Raw genomic sequence first — 15,527 nt, 5'->3', positions numbered from 1 at the left:
TATCCGGTGTCTGTATTCTGGCAACGTGGTCAAAACGGAGCTATATGGTGCCAAATCAGAACAAGTGGCGGTGACAAGGGGTCTCCGACAAGGCTGTCCGCTTTCACCACTCTTATACATCCTCTATGCTTCGGGACTGGAGAGGCGCCTGGTTCATTCCAGAATCGGGTTCTCATTTAGTTAGCGGCGGCAGCAGCAACATCGTCCCACGTTAACTCAGCGTTTTTACGCTTGCAGCCACTATCTCAGCTGCTGCATCGTTGCTGGCCGCTTCCGAGAAGTGCAAGTGCGGAAGTCCTCAGCCATTGGTCCGGAAAGCAACGTCATCGACACCACTGGCCCACCAGGAGTCGCCGCCATCATCGCACTTATAAAAGCACTCTTCGAGTCGTGGTCACCAAAGGCAGTTAGCGGCGGCAGCGGCAACATCGTCCCACGCTAACTCAGCGTTTTTACGCTTGCAGGTTGGTGCTAAGTTTGCTTCTAAACAAATTACGTAACAATTTGGTGCCGCTGCTGTCGCTGCTGAAACTGCTCTCGTGGATTGATAAGATATTTCTTTGACATGTCTGAAGATGAAAGTAGCATATGTGTCGCGTGCAATGAACCACTCCCCCAAAACAATACTGTTCTTTGTTGCAGCGTATGCAATTTCAGTTATCATCTCGGAACATGCACGGTTGTCTCTGAAAACTCTTTCAAGAAAAAAAATGCCGAATCTAAGGAAACGTAGAAGTGCCCAAAGTGTAAAAAGGCAGAAATGAGAGGTAACCTAGCTAGGCAAGAGCAGGGGCCGAGCAACGTACAAGATGATGGCTTTACGCTAACAGATATTAACAAAAAACTCTGCAATTTTGACGCTTCATGCCAAAGTTGATGCACTAATGGAAATGAAAGCCACTGTTGATGCTATTGAGCGCTCAGTTCAGCTCATGTTTGATAACTACGACGAGCTGCTCTCTCAAATTCAAGAACAAGGAAAAGAGATACTAGAACTGAAAAAACGTGTCACAGAAGTGGAATCTAGTAAAGATGTTGAGGTGAAGCAGCTCAAGCGGGAAATAAATAACCTAGAACAATACAGTAGGCGTTAAAATGTCGAAGTGCACGGGTTAGCTCCAACCGCAAACGAACACCTGCTTAACCAACTAAACACGCTCCCTGATCTACTGGAACTGCCCAAGCTCACCGAACAAGACATAAAATCGGTGCACACACTGCCACCCAAATCTGAAAAAGTGCCAGTTGTTCTGGTCCGGTGTTCTTCATGTGTAACAAGGAACATGTGGTTGCAGAAAAACGCCGCTCTGAAGGAACGAAACTTGACTGTACGTATCTACGAGAACATGACAGCGCAAAACAAGAGACTGTTCTGGCAGATAAAAACTAAAGCAACTGAAAAGGGATACAGGTGTGCGTGGCACAAGGAGGGCAAAATGTTCGTGCGAAAAGCTGCGGGCGATCGAACAGTTAGAATCAAAAGCGAAGACGGCCTTAAATTGATTCGATAAAGTGGAAAGGAACGTGCAGCTTCACACTTATATTCTTTTTAATGGAAAGTTCACCATTATCTAATCTTAGCGTTCAGCCGGAAGAGTTTATAAATGCTATATGTAACCGTAAACAATCTGTGTTATCCTTTTTTCACATGAATGTACGTTCCATGCTATCGAAAGTTGATGAAATTGAAGTTCTTCTTGATACCTTGCGTTTTTCTTTTAGCGTACTCATGTTCTCTGAAACATGGTATACTCCTCATTCAAATGACGTCGTCTTGCCTAATTACAAGCATTTTTCTATACGAAGAAATGCTAGAAGAGGGGGAGGGGTTTCAATGCTTGTGGAATCATCTTTGAATTGTTGCATTATTCTCGATTTTACAGAATTGAATGACACTTTTGAAATATTGTCAGTACTTTCTGATAACTACGTTTTCAGTGTGCTATATCGACCTCCCTCTGCAAATGTTAACGTACTGCTTCCGGCGCTTGATAAACTATTCAGCTATGTTAATTACAATAATTATACCCTTTTCTTGGGAGGTGATTTTAAGATTGATCTCTTAAAGACATCAACTATGCATGATGATCTATTTTCTGTAGTCGAGTCAAATGGTTTTCAATGTATTACTACGGATGCAACGAGAATAACAGAAAATAGCTGTACCTTACTTGATTACTTCATTACAAACTGCAACAAGGAAGATATTTATGCATCAGGTTTAATTAGCTGCAGCATTTGTGATCATTTACCCATCTTTCTTCTTATTAATACGCACTTCACTTCTCGCAAACAGAAATCAGAAGGATTTAAAACTCGTGTAACATTACGTCGCATAGATTGCAGTTATTTAGGGACTCTATTGGTACCGTTAATTAGGACTCTGTTTATGCCAATAATTCACCTGATGCAGCATATGTAGCATTTTTGGAAACTTTCGAAGACATTTATAACAAATGCTTTACTTATAAGTACATAAAGCCCAGCAAGAGAGAAAAAAAAACATGGGTTTCCCATGATTTATTTAAACAAAAATTCGTGTAAAAAATAGCTTATATCATAAATTTATAAATTCTAAAGACAATCATGATTTAGTGGAATTTAAGAAATATAGAAACAAACTGAATACGTGGATGAAAAAAGCCAAGCAAGAATATTATTGCAATCTATTTGGTAACATTAGAAAAAATGAGTCAGATAAACTTTGGAAAAATATTACCGGGCATTAAAGCCTCATGATCACAAAGACACTTTAACAGAAATTGTTCACTGTGGGCAAAAGCTATATGGCACGTCACTCGCAAATGCCACCAATGATTACTTGGTAAACTTAGCCACCGACACCCCTAATATAATAAATAGTGAAGACCCATGCTGTCATATTAAAGAACATGCGCATTCTTTTTTTTTTAAGCCCAACTGATGAAAATGAGGTATGTTGGCATTTCGAAGCATAAAAAATAGCAAAGGAGACGATGTAAATGACTTGAATATTAAGCCAATTAAATTTGTTATTGACATTTTGGCTACACCACTCACATTTATATTTAATCTCTCAATGTCTTGAGGCGTATTTCCTACGCTTATGCAAATTGCTAAGGTTGTTTTGTTATTTAAGGGTGGCGATATTAACTTGTTGGGGAATTATAGGCCAATGTCAATACTTTCCAATTTTTCTAAGGGATTCGAAAAAATACTGCATAGTAAACTGTCGTTATATTTGGAGCATTTTTCCTTGTTAACGAACAGTCAACACGGGTTCAGAAAAGGAAGGTCCACTGAATCCGCTCTATTGGCCCAAAAAGAAGTAATCATAAATAATATAGAACATAAACTACTGACATTAGCCATATATATCGACATTTCTAAGGCATTTGACTTAGTCAACCACAGTATACTTCTGAAAAAGTTACAGTTCTATGGTATTCGGGGTCATGAACTCAATTTATTTAAGTCCTATCTGGCTGAACGGAGACAATTTGTTAAAATCAATAATTCAGACTCAACTATAAAAACAGTACATACAGGAGTACCTCAAGGGAGTGTTTTAGGTCCTCTATTATTTATTTTATTTCCTAATGACATTGAGCACAGTGTTCCAGATTGCACAGTTATAGCTTACGCCGATGACACTACATTATTTTTGGAGGGCACGACTTGTGATGACATCAAAAAAAGGGCGAATCAGATGCTCTCGCAGCTTCATAGTTGGACGGAAATAAATAGATTACGTATTAACATAAACAAAACTAAGTGCATGCTGTTTCAAGCCAAAAACGTGACTGTTCATTCTTACCTAAATATCACCATAGCCGGGGATGCAGTCGAGATAGAATTAAATCATTCAAGATATTAGGTGTAATCTTTTCAGATAATTTATCATGGAATGAGCACATAAAATACATACATAAAAAAAGCCAGAAAAGCTGTTGGTACTCTATCCCGGTGCCGTACAGTTTTCACCTCATTTGTTAAGTTAATAATTTTTCACGGCCTCGTGCAATCATATTTTCAATATTGTCACCTGGTATGGGGTACCACTACCATTCAAAATATAAACAAACTTCTAACTCTGCAAAAAAAAAAAATCTCTAATAGTGGTTACAAATGTGTCCTATTTTTACCATACAGATGCTCTTTTTGTCCGTTTTAATGTTGTCAAAATAACACACCTACATTACTACCGCCTTCTTGTATCTTATAAAATAGCACAAAAAAATCAACATAGTAGTTTTCTACGTTTAGCAAATTTATATAAAAATACTAGTGTTTATAACACACGGCGAAGTGAAGAGCGGAGTGTAACCACCCCCCGGACAAATTTGGACTGACATCGCTTACATACATACTTCCATCTTTCTTGAATAAGCTGAATGTTGAAACAGATCTTTGCCATAGCTTACCATTTGAAGCTTTAATGTTGATACTGTCGAGGTTGTGAATTTCAGGCTTCGTGTTGTATGTGTACCGTGTCAATTAATATCATATGTTACATTAGAATCTTGTTAATATTTTTTTTCTGAAGTTGAAGAATGTTTTCATTTTAGATTTGATTTTTGAGCAAAGCCCTGTACGCGCGCTGCTCTCTTGGAGCTGGGGCCTTGTCAAGCTGCACATGTTGCAGCTTCTTGTGCCAGCTACCTTCTTTCCTGTGAAAGAAAAATAAAATGATTGATTGATTGATTGATTGAGTGAGTGATTGATTGATTGGTTCATTTAGAGGAAGGCGAGGAGGTAAATTGGGTACTGCCGGGTATTACATTTGCGGACGACATTGTATTGATAGCGGAGACTGTAGAAAACTTACATAAACTGTTATACTTTTACGATGAGGACGGGGTTGCGCGAGGCCTTCGCTTTACCAACAAAACGTCGGCAGTGATGCAGCTGGCTGGGCCTCAAGAGCCTAATTTGGGTAACGGCGTGCTGAGTGGCAAAAAATCCTCAAGGCAGACACTTGCAGGTACCTCGGTATTGCACTCACTAATAAGCAAGAGTACTTGGCCTTGCACCATCTACCTCTCCGACAGGCAGCTACAGGAGTCACCAACGTTCTTCGCAAGCAAAACTAATGGAGCTGCAACCAGTTTGTTCTTACACGGGAACTCTGGATAGCGGCTATAGTACCTGGGCTGACTTTTGCCAAAGCTGTTAACTGCGCACCCGGAGATGTGCCGGACATCTTGGAGCGCCGTCAGCGAGACGTCGAGAGGCAGGCCGTAGGACGCCATGGTATGGTGACCAACGAGGCTGTCCAATGAGACATCGGGTGGTCATCCTTCGAAGCCAGATAAGCGACGAGCAAGATCGGCTACGACGGGTGGCTGTGATTCATGGACCAAAGTCGGTGGGCAAAGCGACTCTTTCTATACATCCACCTTACAAGTATACCTACAAGATGGAGGAAGCGACTATATCAACTGAAAAAAAATTTGTTTCTTCACAGTGCCGGTGAGTGACAATACTGACACAAAGTGGGAAACGGAGCTGCCGAAGAGAGTGCGTGAGGAGGAGGCCCTACAGTGGACAGAGGCGGCCAATAGCAACTCAACGCTGCGGGTGTACAACCTCAGCAAAAATGCAATATCAGCGGAGACTCAGTTATACGATAACAGACTGGGTAGCCACTTGCTTTGTGAGGCACGTGCAGGAGGACTGAGAACGCTAGTGCACCAACAGAAATATAATCGGATGGTGGAAACAATAAGGCGGGCTTGTGGAGAAGAGGATGAAACCATCGAGCACATCGTCCTTTCATGCTCAAGCCTGCAACCCAGGCATCCGGTGCAGTGGTATCACGCCCCTGAAAACGTACAGACACCGCGCCAGGCCCTTCCACAAGCCCAATTTCTTGCGGAAGCACTCGGATTCTAATCGCCTGCTACGGGGTCAGTGCTGAAGGTCAGTTTAGACAGAGATGCTGCTGCTATCCCCCAAAGTAAGCTTGAAAAGCGTGCCAGAGCGTCCACGAAGCCGTTTGGACTGAGCTGGGAAGCAGCCGAAAGAACGAAAAGGAGACAGGAGGACTGTTGGCGAAGGGCAGAAGCAAAGTGAACGCGAAGGACAAGGAGAAAGGGAAAGAAATAAGTGCTTTTTTCGTTTTATATTTTTGACTATGTACGAGCACGGTTTGAAACCGCCCGATTCAAAGGGAACAGCTACAAGATCATCATCCTCATCATCCGCAGCGCATCCTGCGCGAAGCAGGACATTTATGTGGTCACTTTAAACAAACAAGAAGAGATCGAAACAAAATACCGGTAGCGTTGGGTGAGTTGAACGCCTCTGGTCGGTGTCAGCTAAGGTTCTCAAAGATTCGTCGTCGCTTACGAAAAGTATGCGTTGTTTTCAATAAAGTCAATATGCCCCATTCCTCGCACACCGATATCATTTTTGAGCGTTTTCTGACGGCGAAAAAAATAGTCAATCTAGCAATCTCCATAGTCACTCTGACACGTAGAAACAATAAAAAAACGAAAAAAAGACGGACAGAACACGAAGTCTCTGACACACCAGTTTTCCTGCGTTTTTTTACCTTCCTTCACCATCTTCGCGGGGGAAATAGCGGCGATTCCGGCACAGACACTGTCGTCCTTACTGGATATAGGATCGGTGCGGTACCGGTGTTTGGGGATGGATGTTTAGAGTATCTGATGTCGCTTGAAAAATTTAGAATAAGCATATTCGCCGCATTCTCTCACTCCGCCGAAAAGTCGTGCTGGAACTGCCATTACTTAGGAATTCGACCGTCCCTAACCGGTCGCCTTTTTTTTTTTTTTTTTTTTTTTTTTTTTTTTGGAGGGGGAAGGGGTGTTTTAAGTTTTGACCGCGGGCTTTTTGATGACGTGTGGGGTCGTCATTTTATCCTAGGCGTTGTTATATTCGTGGCCACATTTTCCCACCCCAAAGGTAGTCACGTATGACTACCCTTTCTTTTAGGGTGTAACGTAGCTGATGTCTGACGGCACCTGGCGCAAGAGGGTCCAGAAAACTCGCAGCATGCAGCGCGGGACGTGTATCTGGACTCTGAAGGGTTTTCTGAACAGCCTAAATATGTTCTGGCCATAGTTCATGTAATTTTAGACGATATTTGTATAGTATACATCCCTTGAACTTTCAAATGCATTTTTCTCGATTAGCAGTTGTCTTTACAGATTATGAAATCCGTTTTGGATACATGTAATCTCCCAATCATAATGAAATATTTCTATATTATGTTAAGAATACGAAGAGGGCCTATATTTATTTGGAACTGCAATATCATAATTATGTTTTTGCAAATTTTAACTTTTAAATGGTTTCTGAAAAGAAGGCTTTGCCACGTCTTTAATTTCCTTTATTAAATTAAAAATGTATACACAGCTTTTGGCTAGACACTCGCACTCCGCACTTTATAGGAAGCATACTAAACTATTGCATCGTGCTCGTTAGGAAAAATTAATGTACTTAAATATCCGAAAAAAAAAGACTATGTAGCTTCTGCCTCTGGACACGAAACAATAGACGATACATTAAAACGAATAACTGTTTTAAAACGAGAAGACAACACTTTATCAGTAGCTAAAGTTTCATTATTTTAGAGCAAATATAAAGAATATCAACAGCCAACCGTAGCATACATTTTCACACAGGTATTACGAACGTCACCGCCAGCAGGATCAATGGCTGCAACGAAGACGACAGATGGCGGCAACGGTGCGTTTACGCCGCGTGGTACTGGGCTCCCTCAGCAACAGACGCAATGTCATTTCGTAACCATGCAACAAATAAGGGCTATAGACCGTTCCATTAGGGTCATAGCAGAGAGGGTAAAAGAGAAAAAAAATGCACTCCCCCTCTCCCCTGCAAGCCGTCCGCTCCGCCGAGTGGGCTGTAGCTAGCGTCCGGCTGGCGTGCATACTCTGTTTAAAATCGCGTCATTTTGGAACTTTCAAGCGCAGATGCGCAGATTTTGGTATGGCAGTTATCGCGTATTACTATGCTAGATAAAACGACTCACAGAGTCCAATTGCACTGTTACCTGCATGCAAATAAAAAACAAAAATAGGGAAAACTTTGTCAGATTGGCCAGTCTCTTTGACGAAAAGAAAATCCGGTTGCTGTACCTTTTTTACTATACAAAAGTTCGTACTGGTGTAGGCCTTTAGCGACCATGAGTGAAAGTCTGAAATAATAAATAAAAACGTGCTCTCCTGCCGCAATACACGCAGTAGTTGAGGGTAGTACTGCCGGCTGACTCAACTGCTATTTAAGTAACGGAAAAAAGATATGCTAGTTTATCATTTAGCAAAATAGAACAACAGAGAGCTATAGGCTGATTTGGGAGTAGCCACAACTATTCTAAGAACTCGAACCACTTCACAACGGCAGCCACGAGCGAGAGTTCGGTGTTCGGTAAAGCCCGCCGATACAGCCCAAAGATGGAGAATGGCAACCTCCCGGTTTGTCGTCTGCTAGCGGAGTCGGCGGCGTGCCCCCTCTCTCGTTTTACCCCGCCGAACCCCCTAAAATTCCCGGATGTGTGGAGAGGGCGCTGCGGTCGAACAAAATGGTGCCGCCCAGAGAGCGCTAAATGAAATGGTCTATACTCCGCGACAACGTTTCTTGGCAATGCAGTGGAAGTACAGGCCCGCGTCCCCTCTCCCATTTTGAGTGTGCGCGGGCTCTCCTCCTCTCCCCGGAAATGGGGGAGGGGGAGAGTCTGCGTACACTCAAAATGGGAGAGGGGACGCGGGCCTGTACCTTCCACTGCATTGCCAAGAAAAGTTGTCGCGGAGTATAGTATGCGGCGCGCACATTTCTGTAAGTGCGTGTCATTTCCTGCTAAAAAATCTAGGAATTAAAAAAAAAAGACGCAAGTCAGCAATGTCTAAATAAAATAAGCGATATGTCTACATGATTAACATAGTGAGTACAGTCGGTTAACGTCGATGCAGTGTATATACTGCAAACGTTGAGAGTAAATGAATAATCACCGTGAAACCAGTGAACGGGAATTCGTCTGCTAAATGTGTTTATTTACTTATTTATTTACAATATCCTCAAGGCCGTGAGGCGTTAGAGAGGGGAGTGGGGATTACAATATTGCTGACTCACTTCGCGAAATGCGGCGGAGTCCTCGATGGCTGCGATGTCACCGGGAAGGCCATTCCAGTCCACAATTGCGTCGGGGAGAAGGGGGTGTTGATGTGCTGTGGAAAAACATCGCGGCTGGGCTATTTTTTTAGGATGATCTAGTGTAGGAAGACGAATAGGTTGGCGGAGTGAGAAGAGTTTGATGTAGTAGGGGCGAATAATAGACTTTATGCAATAGGCACAGGCGAAAAATCTTCCGTCTGGTAGCAACTAAGGGAAGAGAAAGGTCAGATTTTATTCCAGTTTTCTAGAAAAACAAGAGTTGTCAGATTGAATAAACCGGGCAGCACACTTTTCGACAGCTTCAATACTGTCTGTTAGTGAAGACAGGTGGGGGTGCGAAATGGAGGATGCATACTCTAATTTTGAACGTATATTAAGGAAATGTAAAGGAGTCGCTTTAGGTTACTTGGGACAGATCTGAAATTGCGGCGGAGGTTACCTAGGCTTTGGTTAGCAGCGGACACCACTGAATTAATATGACTGTCCCAAGAGAGGTTTTTAGTTAGAAGAACACCGATATACTTGTATGTGGCAGTTTGTCGTAGAAGAACAGCATTAGGAGTAAGAGGAGAGAAAGTTTGGAAGGTGGAACGAGAGAAGCGCATGTGTTTACATTTGTTAACGTTGAGGGACATTTGCGAATTACTACACCATTTAAAAACAGGGTCAAGGCCATTTTGTAGCGCTGCAGTATCAGAGGGAGATGCTATATTAGGATAAACGACACAGTCATCTGCAAATACACACGTTGAATAAGACACCTGAAGTGGAAGGTCGTTGATGTAAATAAGGAAGAGTAGTGGACCAAGGACTGTTCCTTGGGGCACACCCGATGTAACAGGGGCCAAGGGATATGAAGAGTCGTTAGCATAAACAAACTGATTTCGTTGCAAGAGGAAAGATTTAATCAATGAGAGTACGTTGGTGTCAAGGTTTAACGATGAAATTTTTGGTAGCAGTTGGTTATGCGATACTTTGTCAGAAGCTTTAGCAAAGTTAAGAAATACAGCATCGGTTGGAAAACCGGAGTCGAGGTTAGAAAAAAGGTCATGGGATAAGCAAAGAAGCTGCGTTTCCCAAGAAAGGTTCCTACGGAAGCCGTGCTGTGCATTGCTAAGAAAATGAAACGGAATCGAGGTAAATGGATAGATTTTTATGAATAATGTGCTCCAGTATTTTTGAAGGTACAGAAGTAGGAGAGATAGGCATAGAGTTCAAGGGAGATGATTTATTAGCGCTCTCGTGGACCGGAATGACCTTTCCGATCCTCCAATCGTCAGGAACTGCCGCTGTATTCAAGGACCGCCGAAAAATTTTGGTTAAAAAAAGACTCGCTGCGGGCAGTACCGCTTCCGCCTAGAAGCTCCTCGGTGCTGACTGACGTCAGAGTGGTTCGATTCCACCTTCTGGGCGAGCTACCCTTTTTTTAATGGCCATTTCTATGCCCAAAAAGGCGAAAGACCAGAAAGCATCTGTAATGATTTTTGGCGCTTTCGTCCGAGGAGGAACAGCGGCTTTTGTAATATTTATTAAAGTAAATGTCATCAACGACTGTAATCATATAGTAGTTCAGCTCACTTTTTTTTTTATCACCGTAAGCTTCTCTGTTTGCGGTTTTGTTTTTATATTGGAGGTTGCATATTAGAGTTTAGTTTTCGCTGAAAATTCGGGGTTCATCGAAGTTAATTCTTTACTTAAAATCGCAGTTCTCCAAAATTCGGTGTTGAATTTTACTGTTTCTAATTTCTAAGATTAAAAATAAAAATAAATCATATCCATACCCAAACACACCCTTTATAAATTCATAACGAATCATGTGTACTGAATCATATATTTCTGCAGCTGGCTTTGTTTCGCAAACTTATTAATCCCGAGAAATGTGTGCCATCGTGTGTTTGCACCATCTCCTGGCGCCTTACGGCAGCGGTCTTACAGAAGCCCATGTGTTCATATACAAATATGGCCACAAGGACGAAACGTTAAGCTTTGAACAATTTGCCATGCTACTACTCTAAATTATCATTTACCGCTATTCATGTGCAAAAATATCAAAATGATGATGTGCAACTGCAGGTTCCTCGGTCGAATAAACCTTATTGATGTATTGCCCCACTATGGATAGTATCCAACTTCATCGAAGCCTAAAGTTTCTTCTTCGGGTATAAACTAATGTTTATGACTGTATAAATCAAATAGAATCCCTCTCAAACAGCACGGAAAAATCTGCAGTGCCTAAGATGTGTTTTACTTCTGTAGAAGAATATATTTAAGAGGCAGCTCACCCCATTTTTTGAGAAACAAAAAAGTTCAAACGCTCACAATTTAAAAATAAAGAAATACTGTAAACGACTTAATTTTCGCGGGCTCAAATTTTAGCGAATCGGGCCAAAGCTGAAACTTTGAAATTATTCGAGGGTTCTAATTTTCGCGAATCGAGTGTAGCTTCCGTAGCGTTCACATATTGCCCGAATTGTTGGCGGGACGTATTTTTCTCGAACTGTAGGCGATTCACGAAATCCGCGAAAATGAGGTCCTCGCGAAAATAAAGTCGTTTACAGTACACAAGATTTGCCATTTAACTCCAGTGCATCACAAGAATCGATATTGTGCTGGGTACATTTATTTTTGTTCTCAAAATTATTTTATTGGGTTCCTGAGACCAACTTGCCAAATGAGGCGGATTCATTCTCGTTTAGACGTTTACGCTTATTTCCAGTATTCTGCTACTGACATAAATAAGTCAGAAAACAAAAACAACTGCTTGTATTACGATGATATAAATTTATAAAAAGTTTTCAAAATACTTTAACTCATTATAATTGTTATGTGACTATAACAGTGATTTTTTTATTATTATAAGGAATGGAAGCACCCAAGTAGCACAACACGCCGGGTTGGGGATGGGGCGGTATTGGCCTGCCGGGATACCGATACCGGCCAGTACCGGAAACGCCCCAAGGGGCGACATCGGCCGGGCCCAATGCCGGAATCCGGCCGGTACCGGTAACTTATTGGGAAACCGGGATGCCGGGAATACGGGATGTTCCCAGCGAGCTCCCGACACCGATCCCCGGCATGGAACCGGTGGTACGGTAGGAAACCATCAGTGTGCCAGCGTGATTCCGGGTCGGAGCCAGTCCAATTGCGGATTAGTCCCAGCGTAAAAACAGATCAGTGCCAGCGTAATTGCGGGTCAGTGCCTGCGAAATTGCGGATCAGCACCAGCGTATGCGTCATTCAGTGTACCCAGCATAGAACCAGCAGAATGCTAGCTGTGTCAGGCTTTAAAGCCCAGGAATGACATCCTACTGCATTTTTGAAGAGCTAACTTCTCAGTAGACCAAATTCACTTAAACGTGGAAATGCTAAATTTCTCAGTCCGAACTATTTTATTGGTTTTCATATCTTTTATAGGTGCTGACCGTTTTTAACATGTTTTTCGGACTTGAACTAAAAAAAGCCAGTTTAGTATTTGTGCAATTTTAAGAAACAATTCTGTGTGAACAATTGACTTTCTCCATGTATACAGTATACTCATGGAAATTATTGTATACTCGTTGAGACGACATGTCCCATTCATCTGTCGCCCAAATGCATATTGTGGGTAGTACAAGAAGGGAACATACAAATTTTTTTTTTACCGTGACGTTCTTTATTGCGACGCGTGCATCCATAGCAGCTAGCTCCTCAGCCAGAGTGTCCCTCATCGTCAAAGGCGGTTGGAACCACCAGTGGAGTGTCCGTCTTTTTCACTCTATTGCCCTTGCCCGCATCCCTGCCAGTCAGCCACTTCTGCACCGCATCCACGCTGCACGAGCGCGACTTTGTATGGCACCTGTAAAGACAATTGTCAGATCACACAGATTAGTTGAGGGATAGGGGAAGCCAATATCTTGCATATTAGCTACACATAAGGTGCTGTTCACACACTGCGGTTTGTGAGCGTTTCCTTTGTGGAAATATGGGTCCCTCACCTAGCCTGCAATTCAAAGGTGACAGAAAGAGAGCACCACAGAGTTGAAGATTGTGGGTTTGGCTACCACGCTAAGGTGCAGATTCTATGGAGGCATATGGCTATTTCACGCAACATCCTATTAATGTGAAATGGGCGGTGAGACGGGGCGGGGGGCGAGAAGGGGTGGGGCGCAGAGATGAGTGGCTAAAAAAAGAGCAAAACTTCCCCAACTGACACTCTACAGACCAAGGCCTCTAAATGGTCTTCATTAGATTTTCAACCGGGAAACTAACAGGATAACAAGACAAGACCAATAAAAACCTCTTTTCACAGTTCCTTCAAAACGCTGCTTTTCAGTATGAAGGTTCTGAAAATGCTAACACAGGAGGTATTCTTTATAAAGAATGCAAGTCAAATTAAAAAAAAAGAAAAAAAGACAGGAACTGATGACTTAAATTTTGCATATTGCAAGACTTAACGGGAAACTGAAGCTGTTCTGTACCTGAGGAAGAACACCAAAATCGTCTTGATATGGTATCCAGGATCACGAATATCGAGTTCATGTTTTCAATCTGGTGCACGGATGCTGCAGAAATTAATTTCTAAAGTACACCTGAAGCCCCTCCTTCCTGGGGCGTGACGTCATGCTGGGAGTTTTCGGAATTTCTGCTCTCGTTCATCTTCAGCTCCTGTCAAACCTATGCACGTGAACTCTTGAATTTTTAAAAAGGTCAGAAATAGACGTCACGACTGGCGTCAGTGTGGAAAAATACAACTGGCAAGCTTGCAATTGCACGCGCCGCCCACACGAGCGACACGTGCTTGGCGCCCCAAAGATCCTAGTACGACGTCACGACTGCTCTGAGGTTTTTCGTGTTTTGTCGCGTCTAGTTACACCTTCGGGGAAAACGAAAGCGATATTCAGGTTCACAGGACAAAAATACGCCAGAAGTCACCTATAACTCGTTTTTTTGTCAAGAAGTGTTTCAGTTTCCCTTTAATTGTCAACATATTTCAAAGATTGTGCTTGTCTATTGAGCTCCAATAGAGATACCATCAATTTAATAGCTAGTAATGAATATGCATTACCGATGACCACCTTACACATCATGGCGTCCTTGAACATTGACTTTCCTTGGTAGCCCAGGAGGGAGAACTGCTCCTGGGCTTGCTTTGAGAACAGGCGTCCCACCATCTCTCGCACCACCTTCTGCAGGTTCCTGCTGTCTCCTAGAGACACGAGCTGCTCCTCCTAGAAAGACAAAATGTGTTCTCAATATGTCAATAAAGTTATTGACATGCAGATACAATGGTATGAACATGTCTCAAGTAAGAGAATGTGAATGCCCAGGTAAATGCAGCAAGCCACACTATACACGCATCAAAATGTTACAATATTCACTGGAGAGAGAATAAAAAATATTTGAATATATGGAAACTCTACCTGTCTTAGGAGAAACCAGAAAGATTAAAATATTTTCCTTCATACTCCGCTAAATCTCATTAGTCAGTCACATTCGTTGCATCGTCCAAATTGTGCAAACGTTTTGATGGATCATCTTAGCTCATCAGCATCCACTCAGTAATTTTAATAATGTATGTGGTTCTCAAAACTGTGCATTCAAGACCCCGCGCATCTTGAATTTGTTAAAGCTTAGTCTAGCTGCCGGCTAGTCACCCTGCAAATTTATCACCCATTTTACGACTTTACGAAGACTGGAATTGAGAAAGGCATAAAAAGGCAGGAATTGACCAAGACCGTCATCATAGTTGCAAAAAATGGCAACAGCAGCACAGTACGAGTAGTTACCTTTCCATATTTTTGTTTAGTGCTGACTCAGTGGTGGCCCTGCAGGCCAATGAACCAACTTACTCAGCTCAAGCCCGCCTCGTGTAATAATCGCTTGTGCGACTACCGTATGCTATGCCTGGAGACACAGCTACGCATGCACTCACACCCCCTGAATAAAGTGGCGGATGCAATGACAGTTACTCTTTCACCTTGGAAAATTTGATTTCCCCTCATAGGGTGACCTTCGGTTAGGACTGGTTAACATCTCGTTTTGAAAATGCACTACTAATGTAAAGTAAAGATGGAATTAATTAAGATTTATCTGGCAACCCCTTACAAATTTGTTTGGGCATACGGATATGGTGGGAACGCTCGAAAGCGATTTTAGAGCAGGCTAAAAGTTATTTTCAAGCATGTGCCTTTACTTCTGCAGCAGATGCCGAAAGCACAAATGAATTTATCGCCCTAAATATTTAGATCTCTTGACTATAGCCTCAAGTGAGAACAGGAACAAAACCAAAAGAAGCCCAATATATACTACAGCATCTCGATCCTTCTGTCAAGCAAGCGTTAAACACAAAACGCACGCATGCAGGTTTGTGCGTGCTCCGCACACATACTCACGGCAAGAGTTGTTGGAGG

This window comes from Ixodes scapularis, unplaced genomic scaffold (assembly GCF_016920785.2).
Source record: "Ixodes scapularis isolate PalLabHiFi unplaced genomic scaffold, ASM1692078v2 PGA_scaffold9__187_contigs__length_104089568, whole genome shotgun sequence".
Lineage (NCBI taxonomy): Eukaryota > Metazoa > Arthropoda > Arachnida > Ixodida > Ixodidae > Ixodes > Ixodes scapularis.
The sequence above is the reverse complement of the archived record's forward strand: the minus strand, read 5'-3'. Positions refer to the sequence as shown.